Source organism: Macrobrachium rosenbergii, chromosome 29, assembly GCF_040412425.1.
Source record: "Macrobrachium rosenbergii isolate ZJJX-2024 chromosome 29, ASM4041242v1, whole genome shotgun sequence".
NCBI classification, from domain to species: domain Eukaryota; kingdom Metazoa; phylum Arthropoda; class Malacostraca; order Decapoda; family Palaemonidae; genus Macrobrachium; species Macrobrachium rosenbergii.
This window is the reverse complement of record NC_089769.1, coordinates 15,802,084-15,815,684: the sequence shown is the minus strand read 5'-3', so window position 1 is coordinate 15,815,684 and position 13,601 is coordinate 15,802,084. Positions and strand designations below refer to the sequence as shown.

The following is a 13,601-nucleotide window of genomic DNA, read 5'->3' as shown; positions in this document are numbered from 1 at the left end:
CAAAATCGGTTTTGTTTGCACTGATTTGGTTTCAAATGCGAAGTGGCATATCTGTATCTATCTATCTATCTATCTATCTATCTATCTATCTATCTATCTATCCATGTGAAAGAAGAATTATTACATTCATAAACTACCAGTATCTTTGGATTCACTTTCTTTTGTTTGTCGCTGATTTGGTTTTAAAATGCGAAGTGAATTGTTTTGCTGCATGCATAACATAGCTTTGTCTTTCCCGGAATAAAAAAAAATGGGGTTTATGATAATATAGATGGGAAAAGAATGCGAAAACTTCAACAATGACGACACAGATTTATTACGCCAGTGTGGTAGCTTGGTACACACTAATAAATAATAATAATAATAATAATAATAATAATAATAATAATAATAATAATAATCGTTCGTCAACGATTATCAGAGATAACTTCATTCTGAACAAATCCTACCAGTTATATTTATTTAGCAAAATTAACTTATTTTAAATACCTCCCAAATATATTCCATACAATATCCGTTCCATACCAGGATCAATACATTTTCCTGTGTATGTATGTACGTATGCATGTATGCATGTATTGTCTCCTACTTTCAATTGAAGTGTGATTGCATCTCTCATCCTAGACATGCCTGTATGTATTTAAGAATAATTAACACGAACGTATGTAAATCTATATGTATTTATTAGTCTTAATGTATGTATGTATGTATGTATGTCATTCTTCCTATTTATTCATGAATGTATATGTGGACGTCTCTCTTTCTACGTATGTATACTCATACTTGTCATACGCCGATAACAGATCGCTCCCTTTTCAGTATCTCTCTCTCTCTCTCTCTCTCTCTCTCTCTCACTCTCTCTCTCTCTCTCTCTCTCTCTCTCTCTCTCTCTCTCTCTCTGCGTGTGAATCCATTAAAAAGGAAAGATTTATGGCGAGAGCAGAACAGTTATTACCGTATAGTCATCCATCATGTAGCATCTTCCCTTACCCAGTGTAAATGTCTGCGCAAACACTTATTAACGACCGTAATTAGAGGTACATATGTGAAACAAGAGGTAGGGTGCGTCGGGGGTACACAGGGGATTCTCTCTCTCTTCTCTCTCTCTCTCTCTCTCTCTCTCTCTCTCTCTCTCTCTCTCTCTCTGTTGTAATTTGTGTACATCTCCGTATGTTGACTAATGTGTGTGTGAAACAAAGCCTTGTACTGGTTTACACATGCGTCCAAATACAGAGATATATTCATACGTACACGTTTTATGCATACACACGCACATATGTATATACAGTATATATATGTATGTATATACATACATATACATATACACTAGTTATATATATATAACACATGCACACACACACACACACACACATATATATATATATATATATATATATATATATATATATATATATATATATATATATATATATATATATATATATATATCTATCTATCTATCTATCTATCTATATATATATATATATATATATATATATATATATATATATATATATGTATGTAGTATATAAAGTACGGCATTTATAGTCCAATGTTTAGGTATCTCCCCTAAGCAGCTTGGGATAATGGGTTCGTTTCCAAAGCTAGAAGGAGCGCCTTGGGCAGCGAGTCAGTTACCTAGCAGTTAGACGACTGTAGTAAGTAGCAATCAAGACGAAGAACGGCATGGGGCTAGCAATCTCACACCAAGATGATTGCTGAGTACAGGGAGTTAATAAGACATACAGGACGAACTCCCTGGGAGGGAGAAAGGGGGTGAGAAGGGAACTCTGAATTTAAATAACAAATAATTACTCAACAAAAACTACAAGTCCTTATTATTTCGAGTCACGTACTTTCAGGTCTCTTAAGTAAGGTTAGGCAGAATTCCCACAGACGCACACGTCCGTTCTCCCTGAACCCACAAAACCTCCCCTCTTTGGGGATGCGGGCCTATCGCTTCCTTTTTGAGGCTAAGACCCCTGCGGGAGCTCGCTTAGCAAATTAACAGTTAACCAAAAAAAAAAAAAAAAAGAAAGATACGACATTGGAAATAAAGAGATCTATAGAGTATTTCGTTTCATAACAGACACAGGTAATAATGGAGTAAAAAGGTATTAGTTGGTACGATGGCCAAAGGGTGGGCAATCTGATGTCGTATGTTAGTCCAGTCACGTTTGAATAATAATAAAAAATATTAATAATTCTATCAAGGGACCCTCTCTTAGTACTGATGCTGATTGCCTCTAAGCTGCACTCAACGCTTGATTAGAGTTCTAATCTAATTCTCTCTTTGTTTATTTATTTATTTATTTTTTTGGGTACGTCGTAGGTTTCAAATGCCGCTGGAAAAATTATTATAATTTCGATAATGAATACTGGAAAATTAACTTACAAAGAAAGTGAATAATAAAAAAAAAAAATTCAGGACAAAAGAACAGATGAATGAAGCAGAGACACCAGTTACCTTTGATAATAATAATAATAATAATAATAATAATAATAATAATAATAATAATAATAATAATAATAATAATAATAATAATAATAATAATTATTATTATTATTATTATTATTATTATTATTATTATTATTATTATTATTATTATTATTATTATGAAGAACAAATACTAAAGAAGACGTATAACGATAATAGTACACAGAGGAAAAGAAGAAAAAGAACATAGCTATAAAAATTACCTTGAGAATTAACCAATGCTAAATTCATTGTAAGAATTCCCTCGTAACAACAGGAACCTGTTTGGTTTAAGACACAAAAGGACCTGCTGTCGACCCCTGGGTCATGACCTGGCCCTTCGGACGTTCGGGTATTCTATAAAAAGATCCACCCGGCCACAGAGAGAGAGAGAGAGAGAGAGAGAGAGAGAGAGAGAGAGAGAGAGAGAGAGAGAGAGAGAGAGAATATGTCGAAATGGTAGGTGGATAAAGGAAAAGACGTGGAAAGGAGAAGCAGAGGAATGAGAGATGGAGAAAGACAGTAAGACTGGCAATCGACACGAGAGAGAGAGAGAGAGAGAGAGAGAGAGAGAGAGAGAGAGAGAGAGAGAGAGAGGGGGGGGGGAGGTTAAAGAAATGTTAGATGGGATAAAGGAAGAGAAGTGGAAAGGAGAAGCAGGGGAATAGGAGATGGAGAAAGACAGTAAGAATGGCAACCGACGAGAGAGAGAGAGAGAGAGAAAGATAAAGCAATGGACCTATGAAGCGATAAAAAGAGATAAATATTTGTATTTGACAGATAGAGAGAGAGAACCAAGGGTCAGAGAGAGAGAGAGAGAGAGAGAGAGAGAGAGAGAGAGAGGGAGGTGTTGATATGAAGCAAGGAAGAGAGCTGTGTACTGGCTGAAGCAAGGGTTAGAGAGAGAGAGAGAGAGAGAGAGAGAGAGAGAGAGAGAGAGAGAGAGAGAGAGAGAGAGAGAGCTCGGATATGCCCACCACATCCGGGTCCGATGAATGGAAATGAATGAGCCGCCCACGGAGGCCAAAGACATCAAGGTGAGAGAGAGAGAGAGAGAGAGAGAGAGAGAGAGAGAGAGAGAGAGAGAGAGAATGAATGGATGACTCAGGTAAAAATCGTTTACCTGGCTGCTTCAGGGAACGATTGAGCAAAGCGAATGAACTGTGAAGGAATAGTGAACAAGTAATGAAAGCGGATGAATAGATGAAAAACTGGACGAATGAAGGAGGGTAGGTAATAACTGAACAAAAGAATGGGTGAATGAATGAATACAAAATTAATTAGACGGTTTTGGAAGCGATATTTTAAATCAGAGATAAAACTGAAAATATTTGCCTACCTGACTATATTGGCGCATTTACGAAGGCAAACTTACCTTAATACAAGATTTTTGGTTAACATGCTGTTCAGGAAACCAGTGAAACAGTGCCCTAGAAATATAAATCAGAGATGAAATTAATAGTTACTTACCGTACGGGAAGCAGAGAAGATATACAAAAAAACCTGAAACTTATATATACGTCTAATTCAAAAATTAATAAAGATTCAACAGAAACCATTATATGAGGAATTTAAAAGTACGGTAAAAGTCTTTGAAACCATTTTAACCCTTAAATCAGTATTAAAAAATATGCAAAGAAACGTAACTAACCCATTATAAAATAATGGGGAGGAAATAGAATATTTTAGCACACAAAATGCACATACGCTCATACACACACAATAGGGTATATACAGTGTATACATACATATACTGTATACATACACACACACTCACACACATACATATATATATGTATGCCTGGCTTAGGTACAACGAGAGAGAAGGATGAAGCATTAATCAATTATAATTTCCAGATATTTCTTGCTTAATATTTGTGAGTATAAAAAATGTCACGAGCATGTGATAAAAATTCACATATATATATATATATATATATATATATATATATATATATATATATATATATATATATATATATATATATATATATATGTGTGTGTGTGTGTGTGTGTGTGTGTGTGTCTATGTATGTAAACTGTAATTGCTTAACATCACGTTTTTCTATTTAAGCATAAAATTTAAAATTTCATAATTTATCAAAATGCTTTCAAGCATATATATATATATATATATATATATATATATATATATATATATATATATATATATACACACACACACACGAAAACCTGATAGATAAGAATGGCGCGATAGGAAGGTATTTGGGGCTTACGTTAGCTCACTTTCACTCACAACTTGCGGCCGTGAGGAACAAGCCGCGCTCATATTGACCTGTCTCGTAATTTCTGCTCGGAAACTTCTTTTTCTTTTAACCTTTTTTTAAACAAGACACATTTTCCCGCGGTATTTAGGTATGCGGGTCGAGACGGGACGGGCGGAGTAAATTTCTTCATCTAGACCAGATCTGAAGAAAGAGAAAAATAATTCACGATTTTTAAAAATTTTTTTTATGCGTTTCCTGAATGAAAAATTTCGTCAACTTACAGTGGGAAGTAGAGTAATCGTACCGAACTAGTCGTCGTCACGTTAAGAATTGATTTATTCAGTAATGTGTCTTATCATTTATTCAATTATTCCTGCTTTTCCCTTTGGGAGGAAAAGTCACAGGCAATTCATGAAATCAATCACGCCTTCCTTTGTGAGGGTAAGCAGACAATGACGTCATCGGTAGAGGACGAAATCTCACGTAAACACCAAGATTGAAGAAAGGAACAAAAACTAATCAATTTCTCATCTTCAACTGTTCAGCTACAATCTGTTTATTTCTTCTTCTCCTTATTGCTGCTCTTGCTGCTTTCTATTTCTCCCTGCTTATGTCTGTTTTTCATTTTATTCTAACATCTTTCGTCTTGTCGATTTGCTACAATACTTTTATACAAGTCTGTCTTTACGTTTGTAAGATGTACAAATCGACAGAAATTACGAATAAGCATCTCTTGTTATTTGCCTTAAAACTATGAAGCAAATGTAATTAAATCCTTACACACACGTGCATGTATATATATATATATATATATATATATATATATATATATATATATATATATATATATATATGCATATATATATATATATATATATATATATATATATATATATATATATATATATATTATCATTCTAGGCTTTAAAATTAGTATGTGACAAAGCCTGTGTAAGGGGGAAAGAAGGTCCTTGGATAATCTCTTCAACGACACAGAATCAAAATGTATTCTTGTAAGTTCGAAAACGCAAACGGTAAACTGGAATCTAATATTATTAATCCCAGACATTATTAGTTATTATTTAACTTGATCAATGAATTCGCTTTTTAAAGCAACTCGCATTTTTCCATTGGTATTTAGGTATAAGGGTCGACAGGGCGGCCTGAGGAATTTCTTCATCCAGGTCAGCTCTGAAGTAAAAAAAAAAAAAAAAAAAAATTTACGATTAGTGTTTTTTTTTTTAATGCGTTTTCTGAATGAAAATTTTCACCCACTTGTCAGTGGGAAGTAGAGTAAGTTGGCTGAGGTAGCCGATGTCACATTAAGCATTGATTTCATTTAGTTATGTATCTTATCATTTATTCAATTATTCCTGCTTTCCCTTGGGTCAAAAAGTCATAGGCAATTCATAAAATCAATCACGCCTTCCTTTGTGAACGTAAGCAGTCATGACGTCATCGGTAGAGGAGGAAATCTCATGGAATTACTAAGACTGAAGAAAAGGAACAAGTAAAAAATGCGCCGAAATTTCTTCGGCTCAATCGAGTTTTCTGTACAGCCGCTACAGCGTATAATCAAGGCCACCGATAATCGATCTATCCTTCTGTGGTCTCGGTATAATGCTGTAGGAGCACCAGCCCATGAAACTTGAACCACTACCCGGTGGTGGCCTATCCTATATCGTTGCCAAAAGCACGATTATGCCTAACTTTAACCTTAAATAAAATAAAAACTACTGAGGCTAGGGGTCTACAATTTGATATGCTTAATGGTTGGAGGGTGGATGATCAACATACCAACTTGGAGCCCTCTAGCCTCAGTAGTTTTTAAGATCTGAGGGCGGACAGAAAAAAGTGAGGACGGACAGACAAAGCCGGCACAATAGTTTTCTTTTACAGAAACCACAAACTGTGATTGGGTGATCGTGGCATTATTTTCCCATCTTCAACTGTTCTCCTATAATCTGTCTATTTCTATCCTATTTTTTCTTACTCTTGCTTCTTTGTTTTTCTCGCCGCTTATGTCTGTCCCTTTTATCTTAACTACAATTCTTTTCCTGGTCTTCTCGTACCTTCCTTGTATATAAGTCTGTCTTTACATTTGCAAGATGTAAGAATCAACAGAAATTATGAATAAGCACCTTCTGTTATTTGCCTTAAAATGTATGAAGTAAAGTAAACGTAATTAAATCTTCATACACGCACACATGTATATATATATATACTGTGTGTATATATATATATATATATATATATATATATATATATATATATATATATATATATATATATATATATATATATATATATATACATATCTATATATACATATGTTATATCGTGCAGGAATATTTATCATTGCAACGCTTCGGAAGTCGGCACGTGACAAAGCCCACGTAAGCGGGGAAAATAGGTCCTTGCTTAATATATTCAACGATACAGAATCAAAATGTATTTTTATAAGTTCGAATATGCAAAAGGTCAACTGGAATATAATAGTGTCAATGCCAGACATTGTGGTTAATTATTAGTTGTTACTTAACTCGATCAATGAATTCGCTCCAGTTTTTTATAATATCACATTTTCTTTGAAGTTAAATGGTTATAATAAAGATAGGAGAGAGAGAGAGAGAGAGAGAGAGAGAGAGAGAGAGAGAGAGAGAGAGAGAGAGAGAGAAGGCATAAGCTAAGGCGTGCATTACAGTTTTACATTAATGCGTATTCCGATTACATTTGAGCGCAAAAATGCATTACATTTGTTGGCAAATTTTTATTATGTTTTTGCGCATTTCATTTTTAGCAAATAAAGGTTAAACATTTATAAAACTTGTTTGAATATTTATTCAAATTATGTGCATCCCTGTCTGAAAGTCCGCTGCCGGCTTACAAGGACTGCAAGTTTGTTTTCGGGCAGGCAAGTCAGTTTATTATGCTTGATTATAAAAGCACCTTACAATTAATAAAGTTAATTAATTTCTAAAACTGTTAAAACAGGACCTGCGCAGATTAAATTAGTAATTATAATTATAATTCTGCTTGTGATGAGTATTAGAATCCAACACCCTTAAAAACTGGGCAGTTCCATGAAGTATCAATTTTTTATTAGTTTTCTGTAAAAGAAAACTATTGTGCCAGCTTTGTCTGTCCGTCCGCACTTGATTCTGTCTGCAATTTTTTCTGTCCGCACTTTTTCTGTCCGCCCTTAGATCTTAAAAACTACTGAGGCTAGAAGGCTGCAAATTGGTGTGTTGATCATCCACCCTCCAATAATCAAACATGCCAAATTGCAGTCCTCTAGCCTCAGTAGTTTTTATTTTATTTAAGGTTAAAGTTAGCCATAATCGTGCTTCTGGCAACGATATAGGATATGCCACCACTTGGCCGTGGTTAAGTTTCATGGGCCACGGCTCATACAGCATTATACCGAGACCACCGAAAGATAGATTGATTTTCGGTGGCCTTAATTATACGGTGTAGCGGCTGTGCGGAAAACTCGATTGCGCCGAAGAAACTTCGGAACATTTTTTACTTGTTTTCATAAGTTACAACGCATCTAAACCTCGCAGTTGAATGTAAGGCGATGTATAGAATTCCAGAACTTTATCCAAAGCACAATAACACTATGATGGGATGAATGCAAATGCTCGTTGCAATCAAAGCGCAATGACTTTGGTGTTTGCAGTATATACGTCATGCTTCAGCTGAGGGTAATGATGTCATATAGGAAACAGAGGAAATAGCGATTCTGACGTGATGGAAATTTGAAAGACTAAACCTTACTCGTTGCGCCTAGTGGAGACGTTAAGTATGTCTGCTTCTTGCGTGAATGTCTCAGATTAAATTACGTGTAAATATTGAAAAAAAAAAATTGCGCCAAACTAATAATTCCTAATCCTTAAGTGCGCATTAATGTTATAAGACAGTTATAGAGAGAGAGAGAGAGAGAGAGAGAGAGAGAGAGAGAGAGAGAGAGAGAAACAACTGTAGCTTACGAACAGAGTAGCTGTACCTCTGTGGAGTAATACATTACTTTGTCGAAGAGAGAGAGAGAGAGAGAGAGAGAGAGAGAGAGAGAGAGAGAGAGAGAGAGAGAGAGAGAGAGAGAGAGAGAGAGGGCCGCCTTTGGCTATGTATTAAATGAGATTTAAATTAAAACTTTATATGAAGACTGTTTCTGCTTATTAAAAATGTAGATGAAATGAATGAATAGAGAGAGAGAGAGAGAGAGAGAGAGAGAGAGAGAGAGAGAGAGAGAGAGAGAGAGAGGGCTGCCTTTAGCTATGTATTAAATGTGATTTAGATAAGAACTTTATATGGAAACTGTTTTTGTTTATTAAAAATGTAGATGAAACAAATACATAAATAAGAGAGAGAGAGAGAGAGAGAGAGAGAGAGAGAGAGAGAGAGAGAGAGAGAGAGAGAGAGAGACAGAGAGAGAGAAATAGCTGTAATTTATATGAAAACTGTTTTTGCTTATTAAAAATGTAGATGAAATAAATAAAGAGAGAGAGAGAGAGAGAGAGAGAGAGAGAGAGAGAGGGCTGCCTTTAGCTATGTATTAAATGGGATTTAGATAAGAACTTTATATGGAAACTGTTTTTGTTTATTAAAAATGTAGATGAAACGAATACATAAATGTAGATGAAACGAGTAAATAAGAGAGAGAGAGAGAGAGAGAGAGAGAGAGAGAGAGAGAAAACACTGACAAAAAAAAACACACACAGACACAGACGCAAGCACACTCAAAAACACAATACCAAAAGGGGTACAAGATGGGCTCGTCGGAATTCCCCCCCCTCCAAAAAAGGAAAAGAAAAAAGAAAATAAAAGAGGCGAGAGGAAAGAAGAGCGCCCAGGTGACACCAGGTGAAGGAGGCGAGGCGAACGGAACGGGGCCGACGCGATGGTGGGATTGGTCGGGTGATTTCGCGTTGGCGATGAACGCTACACCGGCGGATGCATCTGCTTCCTCGCGCCTGTTCTTCCGTTTGATTAACCGCGAGCATGTAGCTGTTTGTCGGGTGATTTGCGTAGCTGCGTTTACGCAGCAGCGTTCATCTCGATGTTAGTTTTCGTGTGGAATGAAGGTAATTTTGATAAACGTCTTTTACCCCTTTTTACACATTCACGCAATAACGCAGTTGGGTTAGTGCATAAGCACACACACATATGTACACATATATATGCGTGTGTGTATGTATATATATATATATATATATATATATATATATATATATATATATATACATACATATATATTATTATATATAATTATGTATATGTATATATATGCATTATATACTGTATATATATAATATATATATATATATATATATATATATATATATATATATATATATATATATATATATATATATATATATATATATATATATATATATGCATATATATATACAGGTATATGTATGTGTGTGTATGTGCATGTGTATGTGTTTGTGGTTGTGTGTGCGTGTGTATGTGCTTGTGTCTGTGCGTGCGTGCGTGTGTGTGTGTATGCACTTTAATTAAAACTGGAAGTTTTCTCCGATATTTTGTTATTTTTTCAATTCTTTTTGTGTTTCCCATGTTTTCTGCATCACAGAATTTCTTCAATGGAATCTTCTTCAGCAAGTTGAAGTCATAAAGTTCTCGTCGACTTGTTCTGCAAGAACGTGGGCATATTTCAGCCCATAATAACACGGGTCTTTCATTCATGCTTTGAGAAAATGCGATGGTCATCATGAACAGGTCTTAACTGACATTTTCTCGTATTTTTTTCTTTTAAATACAAGTTAGATTTGGTCTATCTTTGAATGAGGTATCACGAAAGTATGCTGTAGACTGCTGCTTGACTTCTCTCTCTCTTCTCTCTCTCTCTCTCTCTCTCTCTCTCTCTCTCTCTTTGTGTATAGCTCTCATATAAAACACATATTCAAATAGTTTACTTACATGAAACTTACATAAGTTCCTGTAGTTTGAATCGAAACTTTGTGTTCACAAACAGATTCTTTTAAACAGAAAATTTTTCTGATTTATTCTTAGATTCGTGAAGAAAATCTGAGAACAATCTTAGAAAAGGACTGAGAAAAAGTGGAAGGCACACTCACAGATTATAAGTGAAAGTAAGTGCGTAAGTGCATATCTGGAAAAGTTTCTATAGTTTTGCCTCTTTCCAAACTCGTCTATGGAACCAATTACTCGTACTTTCCCCCCGACTAGAGAGAGAGAGAGAGAGAGAGAGAGAGAGAGAGAGAGAGAGAGAGAGAGAGAGAGAGAGAGGGAATATCAGGTTACAAATTCATTTTGTTATTAAGACATTGTAACAAATGAAACAGTGTATCTGTTATTTTGGTTACTTTTTTTTTAACCTGTTTATTATTTGCGCTATGTTAGTTACTGAAGATACAGTTTGAAAATACTCAACGACTAAAAATATATAAAATATATATATATATATATATATATATATATATATATATATATATATATATATATATATATATATATATATATATATATATATATATATATATATATAAATATATATATATATATATATATATATATATATATATATATATATATATATATATATATATATATATATTGTTTTCCTTTCTTACTGTTTTATGTATGTAGTGCGCAATTATGATCATTAATTTCATTCGTTTATTACATAGTCTGTTTAATAACCAAACTTTTGGAGGAAAATTTTGTTTAATAAGCGAATTTTGATACAGACATACTTTTCAAACAGGGCTTCCTAACCCACACTTCTGAACCAAAAAGACAGATTTTTTCTTTCAAATAAATCCCTAGAAAAGAGAGAATGAAACAGAATAAACCCCTTTCTTATTTTAGTCATCCACTTGAACGATACTTGACGAACGCTTTCACTTGCACCCGATCACCCACCTGAACGAGGCCTCACCGCCGAGTGAATGTCTGCCAATTGTAGTTTTCTTTCTCACGGGGTCAATATTAGGGTTTGGTTCCTGTTTTTGGGATATCGGTGTGAGAACGGAAGCGCAGGCGCGCATCCTCAGGCACACCTGTTCAACTACGCCCACGTTTCCCGCCCGCACCTGACCCATATCGGCGGTAAACCGAGGAAGAAGTGGCTTTCCTCAGTTGGTGTTCGATTTTAGCTTTAGAATGTGACTCTGTTTTTTTTTTTTTTTTTTTAGCAATATCCAGGTACCAGGTGTTCTGAAATCCAATGTGTTTCCTTCTTGTTTTACTTTCTGTTTATTACTTTGTAAGTTTTGGAGTTTCCTAGACCGACAGAAAATATTTTTTCCCCTTACATAAATGAGGGAAAATTAAATTGTTCAAATTACAATCTGTCACTCTTGGCCCGCGAGGTTGATTCTCATTAAATATCGAAACATGAAGAATCATTACTTGAATAGGAACAACTTAAAACAGGTAAAAAAATGCGCCGAAGTTTCTTCAGCGCAATCGAGTTTTCTGTACAGCAGCTACAGTGTATAATCAAGGCCACTGAAAATAGATCTATCTTTCTGTGGTCTCGGTATAATGCTATATGAGCTGCGGCCCATGAAACTTTAACCACGTCCCGGTGGCGGACTATCCTATATCGTTGCCAGAGGCACGATTATGGCTAACTTTAACTTTAAATAAAATAAAAACTACTGAAGCTAGAGGGCTGCAATTTGGTACATTTGATGATTGGAGCGTGGATGATCAACACACCAATTTGCAGCCCTCTAGCTTCAGTAGTTTTTAAGACGTGAGGGCGGACAGAAAAATTGCGGACAGAAAAAACTGCGGACAGAAAAAGTGCGGACAACATAAAGTGTGGACGGACAGATAAAGCCGGCTCAATAGTTTTCTTTTACAGGAAACTAAAAAAAATCATCTTCAGTAGGACGAATAGACTGATCAAAGTGGGCCTTAGATGAGTGCTGGCTTTTATAAACTCAAGTACTTTCTGCGACTCTCTTGTGTTCATGTTCTCTTACGACAAACAAAAGTGAAACACAACAAATCCTTCAAAAGATAATGAACGACAAAAGAGCAAAAAAAAAAAAAAAATACAAACAAACAAACTCGTAGACAAAGATTTAAAGGAATCTCAAGAAGAAGAAGAAGAAGAAGAAGAAGAAGAAGAAGAAGAAGAAGAAGAAGAAAGACAAAACTCTGCAACAAAGGAACGAAAGGACCGTCAGAACGAGAAAAGAAAGTTACAAAGAAGTGATAGAATCTCGAGAACAAGCAATGAGAGAAAAGGGGGAAAATTATAGATACAATCTGAAGAAGGAGAAATGGCATAAAAACAAAGAACAACACGCAATCTACAAGAACAAGAAGAGATCGAGTGACAAGGAGAAGAAATGACAGAATCACAGGAAACAAAGAAAGTTTACAAACCACAAAAAAGAACAATTAAAACCCGCGGATGACGGAAGACAAAAGAGGAGAATAAAGTAGCAAGAATAAAAAAAAAAAAAAAAACTAAGGAAAAAGGCAGAAATCTTCTGAAGGAATGACTCATTCCACACAATGGATACACGGACGAAGAAAGAAACGATGAATGAAGCGCTGAATGAGAATGAATAAGGAGGGAATGCCGAATGAAGAGGCCCACGTGAATAACAATGAATAGTCATGAATAGGAATCTGGACGAAGGACCCCATAGGAAACTGCAGAAGTGGGTGGGAAGTATAGGGGAAGGGACAGGGATCTTTGGAGAAGGGGGGGAGGCAGTGTAGGGGAATAAGTGAATGATAAAAGAAAGAGGGTGTCATAGGGGGGAGATTGTTTACGGTGGACAGGGGTTGGAGGGGGGGTTTAAGGGGGCGAGAAGGAGGTTGAAAGGGAGGTTCGGGGTTTGGGCGAAACCTCCTCCGCCCATCCTGCTTCTGTTAATGCC

At 35.4% G+C, this 13,601-nt stretch overlaps 1 protein-coding gene across 1 annotated transcript in view; it reads right to left on the bottom strand.

Moving 5' to 3' along the window:
- LOC136854618 (uncharacterized) overlaps nucleotides 1–13,601 on the bottom strand; it is a 273,800-nt gene that overhangs the window by 172,432 nt on the left and 87,767 nt on the right. The window contains exon 2 of the mRNA XM_067131148.1: nucleotides 3,852–3,906. The gene's annotated coding sequence lies outside the window, so the exon portion shown is untranslated. The remainder of the gene's footprint in view (nucleotides 1–3,851; nucleotides 3,907–13,601) is intronic.